The 22,262-nt window shown below is 46.8% G+C and overlaps 1 protein-coding gene across 1 annotated transcript in view; it reads left to right on the forward strand.

Moving 5' to 3' along the window:
• The window catches only part of MTCL3 (MTCL family member 3), a 427,396-nt gene that overhangs the window by 334,969 nt on the left and 70,165 nt on the right, over positions 1–22,262 (forward strand). The gene's annotated exons all lie outside the window — the stretch shown is intronic.

A 22,262-nucleotide genomic window follows, 5' to 3' on the forward strand; every position in this document is an offset into this window, starting at 1 on the left:
GGTAAAGTTAGAGCTATTGGCATTGCTCATGACATTATTTTTGTTTATGTTTTTGTTTTTAAAACATTTAAAGAAACGGCATTGTCATGAGCAATGCCAATAGCTCTAACTTTAACAATGCCGAGACCGTTGCATTGTAAATGCTTGTTCCAGTCTGCCGCCTCCCCTGCAGTTAACTATTGCCTACCGTCCTTGTCACCTATTCTAGCCCCCTGCCTCCTCCTCCCCTGCACTAGCCTCAGGCTCCAAGCAGCCTGAAATACATGCTGCTGTAAGAAGCTGTTAGGTAGCCCCCCTCCTCCAACCTTACATAAAAATGGGAGATGGGTGGAGGGAGCCACATTAACAGCTCCCTTCACCAGAATTAATTTCACGACGGTAAGAGATGTGTCAGGATGGTGCCAAAGAGAGCTCAAATTTTAGACTGAAATTAGCACTTTCTCTTGCATTAGACAGCCCTCTTACCAGCTCGGTCTTGCTACACAGTGCTGATTTGTTGGTTGGGCCTCACTATTTTTATCACAGGCAAAAATACCCCAAATTTAGCTTTTGTAACCCCTATTCTATTGCTTTGTGACCACAAAATTTAGCAAACCATTCCACGATGTCCTGGGGTCTGTCCTTAACCCTAGACCTAAATCCAAAAACTTTGCACATCAGTCACATAAAATCACAATATCTTTTCAACAAGAGTATGATTTTAAACAGTGTCAGTAATTTGTGTAAAATATTACACTGCAATGTGGATTTCAGTGCATGAGCAACACGGAACCCCATACACCGTTTTTTTAAAATTCTGTTTATTGATTATCAACAGATAGCACGAGCATCGATACAAGCAATAATTGGCTCATCAGCTATAAATATGTTTCTCCAGCATGGAAGGTCTGAGACCAGATTTCAGCATATACTAGAACATCACATTGCATTTTCAATACATGAGAGACTATTAGGTTACCCCTTTGCCATCATAGCCTCAGGCACAACATAGAGACCCCTGCGATATGGGGCCCCCCGCCCCCCCCCCCCCACCGACACTCAGTAACTCAGCCCATGGCCCAACACATCATTCTGAATCACCAGCATGAGGCCCGTACCAAAGACCCCATCTTCACTCTGGAGGATCGCCTATCCATGTATGTTGCAAATGGATGCTTATAAGGGACAGTCGCAGCGCTCCCATCTCTGTCACGAAGTTAACTGCACGCCCCCCCCTCATCAGGGGGTTCCATCCCCCGCTGGCGAGACAGTAAGTAGCATGTCAGAGGGGCCCCATATGTCTCTAGGTCTGGAGGCGCTTGGCAATAATTCAGCATATGTGGTAGGTTTGTCTTGGCAAGCCACCAAGTCGTCCACCCAGTCCTTAAATTTAGGCGCACGCCCTCTGCCCCAGCGGCACGCCACCCGCCTCTTAGCCAGAATTAAAGTAAGAGCGACGTATTTGCGATGTGTCGCCTGTATTGGTTTGACATATCCAAGCAACGCCAACAACGGCGTGGGCTCAATGTGCGTATTCGTCATAATGGCCAGGGCGTCAAATATCTGTTCCCAAAATTCGCGCATGCTCGGGCAGTCCCAGGCTAGATGAAGAAAGTCTGCTCCTGGGGCCTGGCACCTCCTGCAACAATCCGATTCCTGCAAATGGTATTTGTGCATCCTGACCGGAGTGTAGTACAATCTATGAAGATATTTGTATTGAAGTATACGAAGCCTGCTACTAGCCGAAACGCTCTCAGTTTGCAGACAACAGTACTCCCACTGTTCATCAGTTAGTGCAAAACCCAGCTCCGCGCTCCAACGCGAGCGAGAGAGCGCGGTCGGCAATTTCCTCTGCACATGCACTGTCCTATATATTGTGGAGAGAAGCAGTTTATTCATTGTATTTTTTAGTATTGTTTGGAGCGGGGCCAGCGCCTGTGGTTCCGCCGGGAAGTCCGGGATTATCGCCCGAATGCCTGATCGTAGTCGGATATAGAGGAAAGCATCCAACGAGGTTTGTTGCATGTCCCGAAAGACATGCTCAGCAGTGCGAAAACGCCCATCACAAAAGAGGTCCCCCCAAGTGTCGATACGAGTGCGCTCCCTGAAATGATGGAACACTGTTTCCTGCAACAGGGGCACACTCGGATGATAACGGAGAGGCATCAATGGGTAGTAAAGCAAGGCGGCATTCAACATACGGCCAATACGCTGCCAAGCCCCCACCGTGCCTGTGAGTGTAGTCTGCGCCCGCTCTCTGGACGTAGCTGGGTCAAATAGCACTCCCTCCAACGGGGTGGGGTGCTCGAGCCAGTGCTCAGCTGCAACTTGCGGCATATACCTTGGTTGCTTTAACCAGAACCACGCATGATGAGCCTGTGCGCTAAAATAGTAGAGCTCAAAATCCGGCAATCCAAACCCACCTTGAGCATACGGCCTAATGAGCACCTGCCATTGTAATCTGGGCTGCTTCCCTCCCCACATGAGTCGCACCAACTCCGATCTGAGTGTCTTGAAAAAGAAAGCCCCAGGATGATATGGAATATTTAAAAACAGATAAAGCAGCTGGGGGAGCACTACCATTTTGATTAAAGAAGCCCTTCCTGCCATAGATAGAGGAAGTGTTATCCAGCGATTAACATTTTCGGAGAGGCGTGTCATAGCGGTGCCATAGTTCAAGCGTAGGAGTTCCTCCTTGTCTTTTGTAATTCTGATGCCCAGATATTTCAGCTCGTCATCACACCACTCCAATGGGTAATCCAGCGGGTAGCGTGTCACTGCCGCCGTCAATGGGAAGAAGCAGGATTTACCCCAGTTAATCTGAATTCCCGACAGAGCCCCAAATACGATAAATTCACGCAGCCCATTCGCAATAGAACTCCAAAAATATAATCCCATTCAAGGGAATCAAACGCCTTAGTGGCGTCCAAAAATACAGCTGCCAAGGGCAAGTCCGGCGCTACATTATTCATAACAGCGAAAAGCGTGCGTAAATTATGGGAGGTTGCCCTGCCGGGCACAAAGCCCGATTGATCTGGGAGAATCAGGTTTTCCATAAGCAAGCTCAAGGGCGTGGCGATGAGTTTGGCCAAAATTTTAGCATCGCAATTAAGAAGCGATAGCGGTTTATAGGAGTCACAATGCCGGGGTGATTTCCCGGGCTTCAAAAGAGAGATAATAGTAGCTTCTCTCATAGATGCAGGGAGGCGGCCAACTTCCAAGGAATCTTCATACACCTCCCGCAAAATGGGGGCCATTAGGTCTATATAGGTTTTGTAAAATTCTATCGGGATGCCATCGGATCCCGCTGCCTTCCCAGACTGCAGACTCATGATAGCCTCCCGGACATCATCCAACTCAAATGGTGCACATAAAAATTTCCGCTGCCGATCACTTAACCAGGCCAGCGTTACGTCTCCTAAAAACTCTTCCAAATCCAGTCTGTCCCTCCCCTGAGTGGCGTACAGCTGGGTATAGTGGTGCGTAAAGCCCTCGAGAATACGGTCAGTATCATGATACACCCCTCCGTCTGAATCCTCCAGCTCAAGAACATAACCAGAGTAACGAGGCTTCCTGATTGTCGCTGCCAAGGCCTTACCAGGACGATCTCCCTCACCATAACAACACGCCACCCAATATTTACCCCTGAACATGGGTCTCCCTCTGCGCCATATCCATATATTCCGTAAGCGTCTCCCGAAACTTGAGTTGGGTATCGCTGCTCGGGGTCAAGGCAAGTTGTGCCTCCAGGGACTTGAGCTCCCTCTCCAGTCTATTCAGGGTATTAGTGATATCTTTGAGCACTCCCGATCCTTTTGCAATACAAAACCCCCGCAGCGTGGCCTTCAATGCCTCCCAAATTATCTCCACACTATTCGCCGAATCCTTGTTACGTACAAAGAAGTCCTTAATCTCTTCTCTACTCTATCTGAAAGACTGTGTCTAACAAAATGGGAGCGTACATTCGCCAAGCCCCCCGGGGCATGTAGAATTCGGAGGACGCCAACGCGATCCTAACGGGGGCGTGATCCGAATAGGTGCGAGCCAAGTGTTGTACTTGAACTATCGCTGGTCCCATCCCCCGAGACATCAACCAGCAATCTAGCCTCGCCCAGGAAGCTGCCTGCGCTGTGTAGTGCGTCCCTTCGCGAGCATGTGGGTGGGTATATCTCCAAGCATCTATTAGATGATAGGTGGTTATGATATCCTGGAGAGCTGCGCGCGCCCTGGTATAGTGGTGAGGCGCAGGATGGGACCTATCTAATCCTGGATCATACGCCACATTAAAGTCTCCGCCCCAGATGATGTGACTGGAGCCAATATCAAAGATCCTAGCCCACAACGATGTGAAAAACTCAGGTGCATCAGAGTTTGGACCGTAGCAACAAACTAATGTGACCGAAACCGAGCCCAATCTCCCCCACGCCAGACAATATCTACCCTGTGAGTCGCATGCGGTGCCGGCCAACTGAAACGGTACTTGTTTCTTAATAAGAATTACCGTTCCCTGTGCATGCGATGAATATGAGGAGAAAATTCTATACTCCGCCCATTTCTGCGCAAAGTTATTTGGCTTCTGGGGAGTGAGATGAGTCTCCTGTAACATGGCTATGTGTACCTTGTGCCTATCCAGATATGCTAGGATGTGCCTCTTCTTTCGTGGGTCTCCCATGCCTCTAATATTCCATGTGATGATGTTCAACTCACCAGAGAAGGTATCGGACAAATGCCAAGGCCTGTATCGTCATCTGGCAAGCTACTCTCCACAAGGCCCTCCATGTCATGGACACTAGTGTAGGAAACTACCTGCATACGTTTAGTGTGCTCGTACTGAAACCCAACCGAGAACATTGTCGGAGCCTCAACAACAATACCCTGAGAAATGAGTAACATACAAATTCCAAAACAAATTCGCCCTCCGCCCACCCCCTCCCACTGAAGCAACCCCAACCTGCCAGAAATAGTCGCCCACCCACCCTCCCTTACTTGCAACTTAAACAAATGCAACAATATCATCCCTACCATGAACCTAAGAAAAGCATTCCCCGGGGTATGCCCAAAGAGGGACATTACTAGGTGGCGGCACAGATACCTCACACCCGTGGAGCCCACTGCTGACAGTCAATCAGGGCCCACACAGGCAGAGGTTGCCCGATGTATATAGGGTAGTGCTCAAGAAAACAAGTTCCCCCCTACCGTACAAAAGAAGCAGCCAACGAGCTAGACTATGTGTCCAACTGCTATAATAGTTGTGTAGCACAGGATAAGGTCATCACAGTTCCACAATAGAGTCACTGTTCTCGCGAGTCCTCCTCATCTCTTAACGGCGACGAATGCTGTGACAATTCTCCGCCTCCATCCGCGTGATGCGTGCGCTTGAGTCGCTTGAGGTAGTCCTCCACCTGTTGCGGCTTGGTAAAAAAATGCTGTTTCCCCTGATGAGTTATTCTGAGCCGCGCCGGATACAATTGCGCATAGTCTATTTGTGCCTTCCTCAGCTTGCTCTTTACATCTACGAATTTGCGCCGTTCCTCTTGAACGATTGGCGTGAAGTCTGGGTAGATGGAAAATGCATTCCCATCATACGTCAAATTCCGTTTACTTCTTGCAATTTTTAAGGCCGCATCCTGGTCTCTGTAGTTTAGCAAACGTGCTATAATTGGCCGAGGACTTCTGCCGGGCGGCGGGCGCAGCCCCAGCGAGCGGTGAGCCCGCTCCACAATGAACTGATTGGAAAAAGACTCAGCTCCAATGGCGGTCAACAGCAGCCTCTCAACATACTCTTCCATTTTACCTATGTTGGTGGACTCGGGAATACCTATGACACGTATGTTGTTGCGACGACTGCGCGCTTCCTAATCCTCGTTTTTCACGGCGATGATCTTCAGAAGCTTGTCCATTTGGGCTAACTGGGTCGTGTGGCTGGTCGGCGCGTCCTCCACATTCGATAGGCGTTGTTCCGCTTCCTTTATCCGATCGTCATGCCCCTCCAGCTTATGGGCTATAGGCTAAGCATCCATTCGCGTGGACATCCTGTCCACTTTGTCCACTATAGTGGCAAATCCTTGCCTGACTTCTTGCAGTATACTCTGGACGTCGGCATCATGGGACAGCGCACCTCCCTGCTCCACAAGCCTTGTGTCCGAGTGACGATCATCCTGGGAAGCCTTGGGGACCTTCTTCACGGTGTCCAAAGTCAATTTCGGCTGTCGAGTATCCGACTTGCCCATGACGGCGACAATGCAGAGGGCAGAATATGCGTACGCTCCTTACCGCTCTAAGGCGGCCCAATAGCTCTTTCTACGAGGACGCACACGAGCTCCAATCAGCGCCAGTCAGGACAATCCTGCACCGCAGCACCTCCGCAGTGACAAGTGCGAGAACGCAGTGCTCCGCAAATATCTCCGCTACTGCTCAGTGCCCTTCCTGCCAGTCCCTCAAGATCCCACACCTCAAGTCTCGCCAGCTCGCGTTTGCCGGTGGCGGTCCAGGGGCCGACAAAGCAATCAGTTCTTTAGTTGGGGGAGGGCACGTATGACTCTACAGTCACTCCTGGCCCCCGCGCCCGTGATGTGCCCCTGGCGTTCTGAGCCTCTCCTTTAGTGGCCCCCAGTTCCGATCAATAAAGCACGCAATCACAAGTTTGAAATGAACATGCCAGATCACTTATCGTATGCGTGGGGCCTCCTGTGCAGCCTTCCAAGTGTTCCAAGCGATGGCACACGTCCTTCGTTGCTCCAGCCTTCCCCTGGCACCAGGTCAGCAGCGTCCCACAGATCTCCTCCGCCCGTCGTGTATACCAGAGGCGCCGCTCAGTCCCAGGCAGTCCCAGGTGCTCTCCAGCAGTAGATCGCTCCCTCACGGGGTCGCGCGACAGCGCCCGCAGCACCCAGCAAGTCACAGAGTCCCCGCGGGCAACTACATCCACAGTATCCCGTTGTGCTCCGCCTTCACCCAGCGTCCTCTCGTCGGATATTCGTGGGGCCAGTTCTCGCCCGATTGTGTAGCAAACGCGCCACAATTCACCCCAAAGCAGCAGACAGCATAGAGGTATCAGATCCCACCTCTTCCAGGCAGGGGGGAGATCAGATGAGCAGGATAAATGTAGGAGAATTTCGTCGGGCCGCAGGAGCCTCACATTTGTGCGGCCATCTTGCGTGTGCGTCCCCTAGCGCCCCCCGGAACCCCATACACCTTTGACGTAACAATTCTGCAGTTTGCACACATTAAAACCATTAACTCACTCCAAATCACGTCACAAGAAAAACAAAATGGTTGTTACAATCAACATAAGACAACTCACCATGCAAGATAACTCACTTCAGTAAAGCCCTATTTATATTCACATACTGCAACTCCCAACAACTTCAAAAGGTCAGGTACGCCAGCCTATTCAATGCAATTCTAGGATTCTTTAACACCTGGCAAATTTAGAGTGCAAACTTAATTCAAATTTGCACCAAATTTGAACTGTTTTGCACCAGTTTGCCCATTGGCTCCATTCTCAACCCAAAATTCTGTCCGTACTTTGCAGCAATAAATTTTAAAGGGCAGATATCCAGGATCTGGACTGTGCGAGTCCCTAAGAATGGCCCAAGGTAAATAAAGAAAACATATGCAAGACACTATTCAGAATCAAAACTATGAAAGTTTATTAAAAAATTAAGAATTATTACAGAAATCAAAAAGGTAATTGCATTAATTCAGCATCAATATAGATCATGAATCAAGAGAAAAGTTGATGTAAAAAGTCCAGCGACAAACTGTCATAGAGTCTGCCTTTATTAACCCCTTCCCCGCTCATGACGGAACCACTCCGTCATGAGCCACGGTTGCGCTGTGCTCATGACGGAGTGGTTCCGTCATGCTGCGGCCGTTGGCGGCCGCGCCGCCCACGCGGCGCTAATTCCCCGCCTGTGCGGGCGATTAGCGCAGTGGGCGGAGACGTGACAGAACCACTCTGTCATGAGCACAGCTCAACCGTGGCTCTTGACGGAGTGGTTCCGTCACGAGCACAGCGCCACCGCACCTGCCCCCCAAACCCCCCCAGCGCCGCGGCGGAATTCCTGCCGCGGCGAAGGGGTTAAAGCGAACAAAAGGTCTGGCACACTTGGTTTAAAAGGTACATTTTATAGGTTCAAATGAGTAGAAAAACGCACTCTCATCATTGTGTGAAAGTGTGCTATAGGGCTAAACTAATAATGTTCCATGCCGTAAGCAAATCAACATTGCAAAAATTGTATTACGTAACAGACTACTCAAGAGACCACCTAAATATTTAATAATTAATGATTCCATTTACCTTACATACACGGGGGAATGGCATTGGACTAATGAACAATAAACCATTTAAGATGAATAGGAGTACAGTTGCGGCTGCAGCCAGCAAGAGCCTTGATTATTGCAACATTACAGACCATCTCCAGCATGACTTCCTTCAAAGGTAAAAGGTTAGTTACAGCTCAGAAGTTTCACCATGAATGAAAGAAAACCCATTTTAACTATTTTATGGAAAAGGGGAAATCACTGAAAAGAGAAAAATGTGCGGGTAGGAAACTTTTCATGCAACTTAAAAAAACATGTTGACTTCAGTTGTAAAGCAGACAAAGAAAAGGCCTAGTAAATGTATTATGCGGCTTAGTTATGCTAACTTAAACTAACACAAATAAGCCTTATTTATAAAAAAAAAACGTTCTCATGCACATCTCTCAACATTCAAGTGTTCCAATATCCCAAAATCCCTCCGATTTTCGAGCTAAAGCACTTGTCAACTAATAAGGCATTAGTTTCTGATGCCCATTAAATTGTGCAGTAAATGCTGTTAACAATTATACCTAGATTTATGAGATTGGCAGTTAGCATCGCAACCCTACATTTTTTCACAGATATATTTTGGCAGCTCAAAATTTGACAGGAGACAAATTCTAGTTAAATAAAATGTGTGATAAGGTAAAATAATTTCACGTCACCTGATAAGTTCTGAACACCTTCAAGTCGGATTTCGTCGGGTTCGACGATTCTCATTCAGCAGCAGGCCACTGTCAATAAGGTCCTTCGTTTTGTAAAATGAGTGTTATGCTTCACCAAGAAAAGATTCCTGCTTATGTAATTGGCTCTAGAAAATATGAATATTGGAGATTTCCTTTCACTTTTTATTTCACGTTCCTAATAGACTACACAGGCCCAGCTTTTCACATAGTCTCAGCATCCCCCCCCCACACACCCCCCTCTGCATCACTCCACTGCCTGTCAAGAACGGGGGCTCAGATTCATACAGTGGTGAAAGCAGCATTTCAAGAGGATGGAGTCTGGCTTCCTATCGTTGCCCATGCTACCGGCACCACAATACTTGTCAGTCTGCAATACGCTATAGTAGAGTCAATATCCTTTATTGTACAGAGAGTGCCTAGGTATCCAGGAGACATTAGTAGCTGTATTTGGATTCTCAGACCCCTAGTTAACATTGTCTTCAGGGTTGTCTGATGCTTTACGGGCTTAGGACAACACATTGCGTGGAGTAGAGTTGCAACTCTGATCTGAATATGACATGCAAAAAAGAATGAACTCGTTTTTTAGGTCTCGTCTGAGACAGCGCTTTAGCGCTGCACTGGCGAGACTTATAGTAAGCGAGTTTTGGAAGTGCAAACAGTGCTTTTCAGGCCTCCAAATACAGTGCATGTGCCCCGGGCGCGCGCACCATTTGGCAGCCTGAAAAGCACTGCCTGATCACTTCGTGGCCCCTTTGATGTCCGTCAGTGAGCCGCACGGCCACTGAGGACTTCAAAGTGCACACCATTTGCACTGTGCCCGCCCCCACTCCCCCCTCCCACTCCCTCCTCGTCAACTTCAGTGCGCGCTTGTTATCCAGTTGCACCTTATTTCTCCGTTATTTCACGACGATTCCAAATCCAGCATGCTTTCTAAATAAGTTTGCTTAGTGTGTCTGTTTCTAATGCCAACTGACCAGCGCACTAGAAACGTAAGACAAACTGCGCCTCGTGAATTTAGACATGCACTTTTCCATGCAAATGTATTCAATTGCTTATTCATAAAGTACTTTATCCCCGAGAGATAGTTAATCCGAGTTCTTAAACTGAGCTCACGTTTTAAAAAGAATCATGAAAGCGGAGAAAATACACCAGCACCCATTTGTGCTGCTTTTTCATGGTTCTAGCCACCTTGGTTGTAAGAACCCTTTCACTCCTCAGTACTCTGTCCGTTTTTAAATAGTAAGCATTGTTTTCAAATTAAAGGTGCGCACGTTTTATTTTGACCACGCCTTTCAATACTCCGAAAGATTTAATTACAGACGTTTCTCCAGTGGCCATGTCGTGACACATTTTACTTGGATCGTGGTCGTTTGATGCGTAGTTCTCGCGAGAATAGGCTGAGTAGCATTGCATATTACCCTTATTTGTGAAGGCGTTGCAGGGCAAAGAGGTACCGGAACTGAAAACCACAGACGGAAAAAAAAGTGCATGCTGAATAGTAAGCATTGTTTTCAAATTAAAGGTGCGCACGTTTTATTTTGACCACGCCCTTTCAATACTCCGAAAGATTTAATTACAGACGTTTCTCCAGTGCCCATGTCGTGACACATTTTACTTGGATCGTGGTCGTTTGATGCGTAGTTCTCGCGAGAATAGGCTGAGTAGCATTGCATATTACCCTTATTTGTGAAGGTGTTGCAGGGCAAAGAGGTACCGGAACTGAAAACCACAGACGGAAAAAAAAGTGCATGCTGATGTTCTTTTTTTCACAAACCACAGCGATTTTAAAGTACAAAACAACCATTTGAGTCTTGGCGTCACTTTCACATATGGTGATCTGGGGCAGTTTACAGTGCTTACCTTTGTCATTTCAGAATTCTTTATTGCACAAGATAACATCTTTGAGATTGAAGCGCCAAGCAGCCTGGCTGCTACATTCTTGCAGCAGAGTTTTGTTCCAGTCCTCTCACCTTGAGGTGGTAACTCTGTGATGTATTAAAGAAAGCCCTGTGTGATCTTGAGTAAACATGAAAGAAATGAACATTTTAAATGGTTTTTAAAAGCAGTACATTTATTTGTTCGTTTTCAGTAACTGTTTTGTGTTTTGGTATCCTAGTATGTTTGTGGTCTACACACATTCCTGGGAGGGCTTTAAACAAGCATTTGCAATGCAAGAAGTCTCTCATTTGCGAGACTTTGAGCTACTGGCATTGTAAATGACAAACCTTTTATCTATGTGTTGGTTTTAAAAACAGAGAAATAAAAGGCATTGTCATTTACAATGCCAATAGCTTAAAATTTCGCTAATGCGAGACCTATTGCTCGGCATTGGGTTGTCATCCCTGCTGTTATGACTGCTTCGAACAGCTAGGGTGACCACCTTGCACTGTTGCAAATTCAGGACTGTGAAAGTAAAAATTCAGGACAAGCATCAGCTGGGGGCTGGCGTGTCTTTTGTGTTGAACCAGTGGGAACTGTGCAGATGTTTTTCACTGATTCAACTTTTCACAACAGCTATTCAAATACTTTGGAAATAGTCACTTTTGATTTCACTTTCATGTTCCAACAGAATCTGGTGGCATGGCTCAACACCCGACCCACATGGAACCATCTGTAACTGGTCAGCTGGTATTTCCAGCAGGTCGCTCACGGGCTAACGTTTACATCGCATAGATTTCCTACTGTGTACTGCAGGTGCCCTGATACCTCTGTTAAAATTTCCGAGCCCGGTATGTTCTGCAGCAAGACCTTATATTTCCAAGCACTCGCTGCCTGCCCACAGCCCCTGCTCGCCCCTTGGGAGCAGGCCTGGCCAGGAAGGCTTCTGCGGCTAATCACTCCAGAATGCATTTTATTGAGTTATGGGGCGTGGTGCAGAGAGAGCTTGGAGCAGGGAAGCACCTCGCCCCCCATGTCTGAAAGACTACACGTTGGAAGCTCTGTAGTCAGCCTGCCAGCCCTTCCTCCTCTCGGGACAGAGGGTCCCCGCGGCGCACTGTCAGGGGGCCCCCCGTCCACCAACAATGGATGGGAAGTGGGGGGTTGCATTTACATCAGTGTGGGGGAGGGGAGATCCTCCCACACCCAGCAGCTCTCTCCAATTAGCCAGCCTCCAGCTCGGGTCAGGGGCTTTTGCCCTTTGTCCCAAGGAGAGCCCGTATGTACGGCTCCCCCGAGGGCCTGCAGTGGTGACTGCTGATCCCAGGATGCATTGCGAACACTAGCCAATGACCAGGGCAGCAGATCGCTGGTATGGGTTCCAATGTATTCAAGGGACATGAACAGGACACCATTATAATACGAAGTAAACAAAGCATTAGTTATTAGCAAATCCAATATGGTTTGGGCATACGTCAAACCACCTCAAATAACAGTGCACAATCCAGCGTGGTCCACAGAATCACCCCGTTTTTCTTTGATGATAAATACCCGAGTCCAGAGAGTACCGTTGTATTAATATATATTTACTCCTACAGCCGACACGTGTTTCACAGAAGAGCGCTTCCTCGAGGCTTGAGGCGAGTGGCATCGGTTTATCTCCCTTGCTACGACGAAGCTTTTATCATGCGCGTTCAAGTCAGCCCATTCCAGGCTTCGCAGTTCAGCGCCGCGGTGCGTGGAAACCAGAACCTTATCGAAAGGTACGACTGTGGTTTATAGGTGCAGTGCTCTTAGTGGATGCCCCCCAGCGCTCCAGTGGACGGCAGCGCAACCCCTCCCTCATGTGTGGTGGGTACTTTATCGATAACAGCTTGCTGACGCCATTATTGGGGTGTCCATCGAGATGATCGTACCTGTAAACCCTAGTCTTGCCATTCCATGGACATTAGGCCTTCTACAGGGTCATTTGTAGTAACCATCCGTAGTGCGTTAATCGTGACGGAGCCTCCTGTATGGATTTAATTCAGTATTACCGAATAACTCATGGGAGCCGCATGAACAAGCATTTGCAATGCAATAGGTCTCGCATTTGCAAAAGTTTAAGCTATTGCCATTGTTCATGACAATGCCTTTTTTAATCTATTTTATAAAACAAACACATAATGGCATTTATTTATCATTTACAAAGCCAATAGCTAGTGTTGCATTATTATTAACAATGCCAGCTGCTCACACTTTTATAATGCGAGACCTATTGCATTGCAAATGCTTGTTGATCCTAGTGCTGAGAACAAAACCTAAAGATTGCGTCACGTGTGTGACTTTTTGTGTACTTGGCGTCCAAATAATACTGTGAATGAATCGGGCACTGTCGTATTTGGAGAAAAGTGAGATACTTTTGTAAATTCAAAGCGCTTAGGAAATTGCAGAAAACGCTAGAGAAGAATAAATGGGAAGCGATTCATACACACTTTCTGTAGGGCTATTTAAAATGGAAGACTTGATTAATAGAAATTACCAATATTCCCGATTTCAATTATCATCCTGTTTGTGCTGGCCATAAAAATGCTAAATTATGTCAACTAGTGTTATATGTTTTCGCACTTAGGCGTCTAAATAATATTGTGAATGAATTGGGCCCTATTAAATTTGGAGAGAATTCAGGTACTTGTGTCAATTCAAAGAATTTAGTAAATTGCAGAGATCTAGAAAAGAGCAAATGGGCTTGATGAATAGAAATTTCCAATTTTCAGGATTGTATATATCATTCTGTTTGTGCTACCCGCAACAATACTAAAATGTCATGCTTACTCATGGCTTTGACTTCATTCCATTTATTGGGCACCAAGCCATTATATTAATATTCAGCGTCACCAAAGATTGAGCAAACAAGCAGGTTTAACAACAAGCATTGGCATAGCCAGTAGGTCACTCCTTTTGGACCTAATAAGTGTTTAGCCATAGCTATTGGCTCAGACAATGATTTACTAGTGAGGACTAATGCGCCTTCTGCAAAACATTGAAGGGCATTTGTTTGTACGCAGTTATGCCTGGATCTGCCTTTCATCTGCCAAAGGCAGATTAACAAAAACAGATGAGTTTGGTAAAAATGTATATTGATACAAATTCGCAAATCTGTAGCGGCAAACAATACCTTGCAAATGTATGAAACATATTCGCGCCCTGTGTTCGGGTTAAGCAATCGGATGTCACTCTTGAACCAAAACAACTGATTTGTGAATTTTGAACATGCACAGCGATGGGGTTCCAAGCCATGCACAAGGGTGGAATCTTGCATCACTACTAAAAAGAATCCCTGTTTATATTGCAACACAAAAACAGCCTCCGCACACACTTGTATTTCCCTGCTCAGTTCATCTAACAGCCACTCTGAGACTAAAGCGAATCCCGCGCTCAGGTGTTTAATGGCCGCCGCCTCCGAGAAATGAAGGAGAAGCTGCCGCGCTGCATGACGCTTCTTCTGAAAGGAATGACCATTAACAACACCACAGAATCCACCGAGCAGCCGTCGCTATGTTTTACAGAAGGGATATTTGGAAACTCAGCGCTCTTTTTTCATGACGTCACCGTTGTCTGGCTATCATCTTCGCTTTAGATTTATTAGTATTTGCTCCTCTCTAGCGTCCCTACATAAATTCGCTCAATGCATACTTCTAATAATGCGCGGTTTCCGTCCCTATTCTAATCAAATAATTCCTAACATAGTTCGTAGGAAATTGTTGCGTTTCTCGGTCCCTGTAAAGAACACAATCTGCCATCTGTATGGCATGGGCAGCGCATGTAAACAAGGGTGCACCTTTTCAAATATGCACTCATTTACAAAAATAAGCATTGCTCCGCTGCTCTCTGGGGCTGGGTTGGCACGTCACAAAACAAATACCCACAGAAAAATACAAGTCCTAAACAAGTGCGGTCACTAAAGTGAAAGCGACTCCGCTGTGTTTAATTAGTAACCTGATCTACGACATCCATGACGAGGAATGCAGCTGCCATCTTGCGCCGCTGCTCACTCCCAAGAGCAAATCGCGATGGCCATTTGCGTGCTTTCATTATTGAAAGACACACGCAAAGGCCAATCCAAGGTGTGGGAGGAGTCAGACCCACACGGAGATGTTTGGAGTGCTCACAAGAAGCCTCCCATAGAGCAGCGCATGCACTCTGCACTAGACTTGTCCTAAAAAGGAAGAGGCATGTTTTACAACTCAGTTCACTAGCGATCGGATGCAATATGAACTTTAGGTGAAGAGTACCTGGGCCAGAGTATTGGAACGGGACAGTCAGCAGGACTGTTTATGTTGCCCTCACACATCCCCTAGAGGTAGTCATGCCTCATCATAGGGCAGTGCTCCTCGTTGGGCCGATGTTGCAATGCCCAACGGGTCCCCCGAAAGGTCACTTTGGCTGAGAACGTTTTGAGGCTGCTGTATGATGAGTGCGAGTGAGGGGGCTGATGACGTGAAGTGGGGTGTGGATTAACGGAAAACACTGGTGAGGGAGATCCTACACAATACTTTAATGAGAGGATTGCCCTTCCAGGGATAAAAACCTATGGTATGTGAGTGCTACCTCAGAGTTTAAAAGGAACCCAAGAGTGTTGAGATTAAGTAGGGGACACTCCTACCGTCTCGAGGGAGGGACCTAACTATGGTCACTCCTTCACAAGTGTGTCAACATGTTTTGCACCTCAACTGGTCATAAGGATCTGGGGCATTTCATCAGGACAAAAAACAAGAAACATATAGTGAATAAACTACCCCGCACCGAGTTGGTGCCCTTTGGTGATACCTACTGTGTGTGTGTTGTTCCGGGTCCGACCTAAATTTTGCTGGACTTCAGCATCAGGAGGAGCCGTGTTTGAAACTTGCTATAGTCTCGGCATGCGGACAGCGTGTCTGCACCTACCCGACTACTCTATTCCGGAGACGCAGAGTCAGATAGGTGCAGATACGCTGTCCGCACGTCGATAATATAGCATGTTTCAAACGGCACCTCTGCGGCACCTGATGAAGCTGGAGTCCAGCCTTCTTCTTTACTTGCATCTGCAAGATCGGGTGGTCATCTTCGAATTATTTTTATAAGGCAGCATGCTTGAGCCTTTGCAGAGGCATGGCTAGCCTCCAGCAGCTGTAGTAGTGATGGACAGTGCAGGGGGAGAGCGGAAAGTTAAATAAACAGAGCAGGGGATAAGGGGAGATAAAATAGTCCTCTGTGTACTGCAATGAAAGATTTGACTTCAGCAGTAGAAGGATACAAATTATCCAATTAAAATATGTTGAGATAGAAATGCTCTTTTCAGCTGTACAAACACATGAATGGTGAGCAATCCATCCAATCAAAAGCAGGAAACTGAGATAGACAAGAAAGCCTTTGCATCATGGGCAAAATCAGACCCAAAGCCCCTTTTAGGTATGGAGGATACAATAGGTCTGTTGTCAGCAGACAGCTGCAGCTGTTAGTATGCGAGACTTAAAAATGCCCCTAGTAGGAGGCACAGCTTGCAGGAGAAATTATGCATTTTTAAAAGGCTGGTTGCTCTCTGTATCTTTCTAATAGTAATTGTTTAGAATTGTTTACTACAAGTTTTGAGTTAGCATTGACATTGATTTGAAAGGGAACTCTGCATTCATAACCGTTGATAAGGCCGGATTCTTGCCTACCTGGTTATCTCCAAGAATCCTCACAGGTCGCCAGGATCTTTTTATTTGCAGGTCGCCAGGATCTTTTTATTTGCCAGATAGCGTGGAGGGGATGAACACAATTATCAAAATATATCTACCACAATTAGACTTCATTTGGAAAGGACCACTGACTCCGGATCTAAAATTTGTAGGATTTTATTACAACCAAAAATAACTGAACATACAAACACCTCAAAACAAGGAGTAAAAGGTAAATGGGCACTAACACAAATGCAAGCCTACGTAAGATTCTCATCCGGCTCAGAACGAAAAGAATTACAGATTCTAAAATCATCAAAAAGGCGATTGTAAGGCCAATATCTAAATTGGGAATCATTAGACAAAAAGAAAAACGTTAGTCTGTCCCTACTCTTAGTTCTCTATTTTCATATACGTGAATAAGCAACCTATGCGTAAACTTTAACAAGGCACACGTTTAGCCTAATACATCGCATTAGATGGAAACTAATGATTATTCGTTTTGTTGAATACATTCGCAATAACTTGCAACATTGATCCTCACAAAAGCATTATTACATTTCTAATCACCTTGAAGTTAAACGATTACATCAATACATTTCTATGACACTTCTAAACATACATTGATTAATATGCAGGTGCTGGCTAACGGTGAATATGATGCACCCCTACAAATTTCAGAATCTCTTGACGCTCCATCACTGTGCATAGCATTGTTTCATTAAATAATGTTTTTAATTTTATGTTGTTACTTTTACATGACCAAGTTAAACATTCGATGTGGGAACACCATAATTCAAGTATATTGGCACCTCTGAGCTACCTCCACATTCTGCAGGATTCAAGGTTGCACTGCACAGCTGTCAGTTTCTCTGTACATTTATATGCCCCTTAATATAGAGATGGTGTCCCACACTGTATTATTTTGAGCCTTACTTCTTAATGGCATTTAAACAACTCTGCCAGCATTTTTAAAGGCCCCACCTCCATGTTTTTCTTTTGATAAACAGTTTTTAATGATTTTGTGCTTAGAAAAACAATATGACACATTTTTTTCAGGAAAGAAAATGACAGTGCAATTGCAAAGCATTGTCACTTATTCGATTCAGTACATCCTTACTAAGCAGCAACAACAGCGGCATCTCCGCCTTTGGGCAGTACCATGGATTTATTGGCCCAACCACTTCCCCCACACTCTGCCATGTTTAAGGGAGCAACCCCAAGCCTCGTAGGCCAGTTTCTCCTGCAGCGCACCCAAATCAACCCCCCGACACCATTGTAAAAGAGTGGGAGGAGATGGGGACTTCATCTGGCAGCATTATCTTGTTTAGTGACCATAAAAGCCGTCCCTAAGAGTGATCGGTCAGCCCTCGTAGTCCCAGAGACCTCAAGGACACCCAGCAAAAGTATTAGGGAAGAAAGGGGGGGGGGTCCTATCCCAGTTCCTTGCTTAACTCTCCCACCACTGCAGACCAGAACCTCTGAAATATGGGGCATAGCCAGACCACATGGCAAAAATTGGCAGGAGCATCGCGACACCGAGAGCAGGAGGGCTCGGCCCTCGATTGAGCCGAGCTAGGGAGAGATAGCCCCGTACAAGTAACACGTTTGGACCAGGCATAGCCTAGAAGAGATTGCAATCACTCTTAGTGCCTTCGGTGCATTACTCCAATCATCATCGATGAGAGGCCCCAGTCATGCCTCCCATCGGGCCCTGAGGTGATCCAGGCTTCCTGGTGTATTAATTATCAAGGTGTGGTACATATTTGTGAGCCTACTTTTGGCCCAATCACCCATCACAACCTTGGCCTCCAGTGGGCTGAATTTAGAGAGTGAGGCTGTCTGAGAGAGATACGTTGATGTGTGTCTCAATTGAAGATATTTATAAAATTGTGTGTGAGACAGTGCATACGGGGTTTGAAGTTACTGGTATAATCTCATGTGTGTCCTCGACTAGACATCTCCAGGCTGGGAGAGCCCAATTGATTGCCATCATACAAAACCTTGTAAATATGCCACCTCCCTCAAACAAGTACTATGCCAGAGAAGTGTTTGCTGTGTGAGTTTGGTGCCCCAGTGGGTTTGCCGTAGAGCTGCCTTCCGAGCCCGTAGGGCCAATTTGGTTACTGACGGCGTGGAGTGAGTGATGGGAGGACCATAAAGCATGAATAAAAGTTGGTGGGACCCCATAAGGCTGAGCTCTAGATGATGTGGGGGGCCGACCATCCCCCATTAAACCAATCATGGAGAAACAGGAGGTGTGATGCTAGATGATACAGGTAGAGGTTGGCCATTCCCAGCCCGCCGTCGTGGGGGCCACGTTGGCAATGTACAAATGCATTGCAAGCTCTAGAATCAAACCACAGAAAGGAGACTGCAATCCTATCCAGGGTCCGGAACCTTCTCCGTGTTATGAGGAGTGGCAAGTTTTGAAAGATGTAAAGAAAACGAGGCAGTGTCATCATTTTATATATGGTTATATGTCCCATTACATTTAGCGGGAGAGACTGACACTCAATAAGGTTGGCTTGAGCGTTTCACGTCAGGAGCTCTATGTTGAGAGACCAGGCAAGTTTGGGGTGTAGTGCAACCCAGATGCCTAGGTATTTGAAGCTAAGACGACAGATGGGTATGTTATCCTACCAGTCAAAACAGCTTTGGGAGGGGGCCAGGGACATCAGTACCGATTTAGCGGGGTTTACTCTAGCCCAGATGCAGCCCCAAAGCAATGTAAGAGGTGGAGACAGAGAGGCCTGCTTTGCACGGGGTTCGCCAAATAAAGCAGAACATTGTCAGAGTATAAGGCTATGTGATCTTCATGACCATCACTCCATCTCCATCCATGGGTCTGCGCAGCTACTCGGATGAGTTGTGCCACCGGCTCAATCCCGAGTGCAAAAGGGAGCAGGGATAGGGGACAATCTTGCCTTGTCTCCCGGCTTAGGGGGAAGGCGTGGTAGAGAACTCCGTTAATTTGAACCTGCACCATAGTATTGAAGTATAGAGTTTGGTCCATGACATTAAAGGTGGGCCCAACCCTGGCCCGTGCCAGCAACAATCGGCCCACTGTTTCAAACACCTTTTCAAAGTATATAATAAGCAAAGCAAAAGCTGGAGATAAGCGATGACGGTGGGCCAGGGCCACGTGAAGCCGCTGAAGGTAGTGTCACATGCTACGAGTCGGCATAACATCACAAGGATCGGGATGCATCAAAGTGGGTAGGGCCTGCTTGAGCCAGGGAGCCAGTATGGTCGCAAAGATCATAACTTCCCCATTGATTAGAGATATTGGGCGAGGGTGGGCACATTAAGTAGATGGAGGTTGTGTTTTGGGGTGCACCACAATCATGGCAGTATCTATCTCTGCAGGAAAGGCACCTAGTTCTCTCACCTCCTCATAGAAGACTAGGAGTTGCTGGGTCAGAATATCTGGAAGTGCCAGATAATATTCCACGGGAAACCCATCTGGACGGAGGGCCTTGTCAGGTGCCACCGCTGATAAAACTGTTCCAACTTCCTCAACCAAGAAGGGTTTATCTAGGGCCCTTGCATCGACCCGAACGTCATTGAGGAACTGAGCGTATAATGCTGTATCTCTTCCGGATGGGGCAGTGTCTAAGTGATAGTAGTAACGGGCAAACGCCTACCTGATAGCAGGGAGAAATTGGAGGGTGGCACCGTGTTCGTCAATAATCTCTGGCACAATCCTGTTCACAAGGTAGTGGGAGACCAGCCAGTATAGCAGCTTCCCTATTTTGTCCCCCTCATCCATATACCCTGGCCGTTGTTGCACACCATAAATGTTTTGCAGCCTCTAGGGATTGGAGGTGAATCTCCTCATGGAGGAGAGAAAGTAGTTGGGAGGTATCGCCATCAGGATCTGTCTCGAGCTTAGTCTCTAGGCGGAGGGCACGGGCCTCTAATTGAGTGATGTGCAAGCAACGGGCGCGTTCCTGTGCACGAATTCGCGCCTTGGCAAACCCTCACATCGTACATTTACTGGCAGCCCAGAGAGTACCAGTGGTGGCAAACGAGCCCTCATTATGGACATATGTTTGCAGTTCATTACTTAGGGCTTGGACGTAGTCTTTGTCCTGCAGGTACCAGGCATTGAGACGCCACATAGGACGTGGACCCTTCTGGAAGAATCAAGGTGGAGAAGGACTGGAGTGTCATCAGATATGCCACAAACAAGAACCTGGAAGTTGGAGATTGCACGACAGTTGGGGCTGGCAGGAAGACCAGGTCTATATGGGAGTGTGAGTGGTGTGTAGCTGATTTGTTTGTGTGTGAACTGGCGTAGTCTTGGGTGCTGGGTACTCCACACATCGCAGAGTCCCAATAAAGTGGCCTAGGCAACGGGCACCGGACCGCCTGAATACTGGGAGAGGTCTGGTGGCGTAAGTTTTGGGGATGGGCACCACATAAAAATCCCCGCATATTATCGTCAAACCCTGCAGGAGGTTCAAGAGGGATTTAGACAGATCAGGAAATAAGGTAATGTGAGCCGTGGGTGGGGCATAGACATTCGCTAGGTTAATAGGTTGGCCTTCAACCGTCCCTGTAAGTGCAAGGAGGCGACCCCGTGGGTCCCGAATTTCCTGGGAGACCGTGAGGGAAAAAGATTGCAGGAGAAGAATGGCAACCCCGTAGGAACCATGGGAACACCCTGAATGGAAGACCCTAACATATCCTTTACATGCTAGGAAGGGGAAACGATTCTCTAAGAGCTGAGTCTCCTGGACCAAGAGAAGTACGAGGAGATAGCAATGAGCAAAGGTTAGGACCGCAGTGTGCATTGGCCTGGAATGTTAACGGCCTCTTGGACCGGGTATAGTGAGAGAAAACACCCCTTCTAATTAGAGGACGGGTGCGCGGACCTGCTGCATATGAAGGGGGAGCTAGACCGTAATGTGTATTGCAGAGCATAGGATCTCAATGTGTGTCGGTGTGTACCTGAAAACATACTTCATGTTTAAGAAGTATCAGTCTCAGACAGTGCCTTCATATTTACGTAGTGTCCATCTCTGCAGGCCCCACCTTCATATTGAAGCAGTCTCAGCCTCTGAAAGCACCGCCTTTATTTATAAGTATTATTAGTCTCTGCAAGGCCCCACCTTTACATTTACACGCTTACATGAAGTTGTACCAGTCTCTGCCTTTGTGTGTAAGTATTCTCAATCTCTACAAGGTCCCACCTTCATGTTTAAGCAGCCCAAGTCTCTGAAAGATCACAGTAGGTCACAAAGGACTAATACTTGAATTGTTGCTTGTCTTACACATGTTTTGACTGGTTTGGGTTACGACATATATTTTAATATATCCGATTCAGGACGGACACTCCTGATTTTTGTAGCCAAAAATTGATTTGTCTGTCTGGCACCCGCATAAAATAACCTCTCCTTCAATAGAAGTCAGTAGGGGAAATCATTCTCCCGATTCTTTTTCTTTTTGTTTTTAATGTTCCACTTTTCTCTTCTTATATGTTGGCATGTATTGTATGCCGCGGTTTCACAGAGCAGAATGAGATAATGTGTTTGTAAAAATCGATGGTATCTAACCTTGCCCACGCCCTAGTTTGGCACAAATACTGAAGTGGCACTTAATCGTATTCCTCTACTCCTCACCCCATCTGAATTTAAGTGAAAGAAATGGACTTGCAAAGATGAGTATTATTGGAACTGATTCATAAAATGTTTCACCGAAATTTGAGTTACTTCCAGCGTGCAATTGT

Source organism: Triturus cristatus, chromosome 6 (genome assembly GCF_964204655.1).
Source record: "Triturus cristatus chromosome 6, aTriCri1.1, whole genome shotgun sequence".
NCBI classification, from domain to species: Eukaryota; Metazoa; Chordata; class Amphibia; order Caudata; family Salamandridae; genus Triturus; species Triturus cristatus.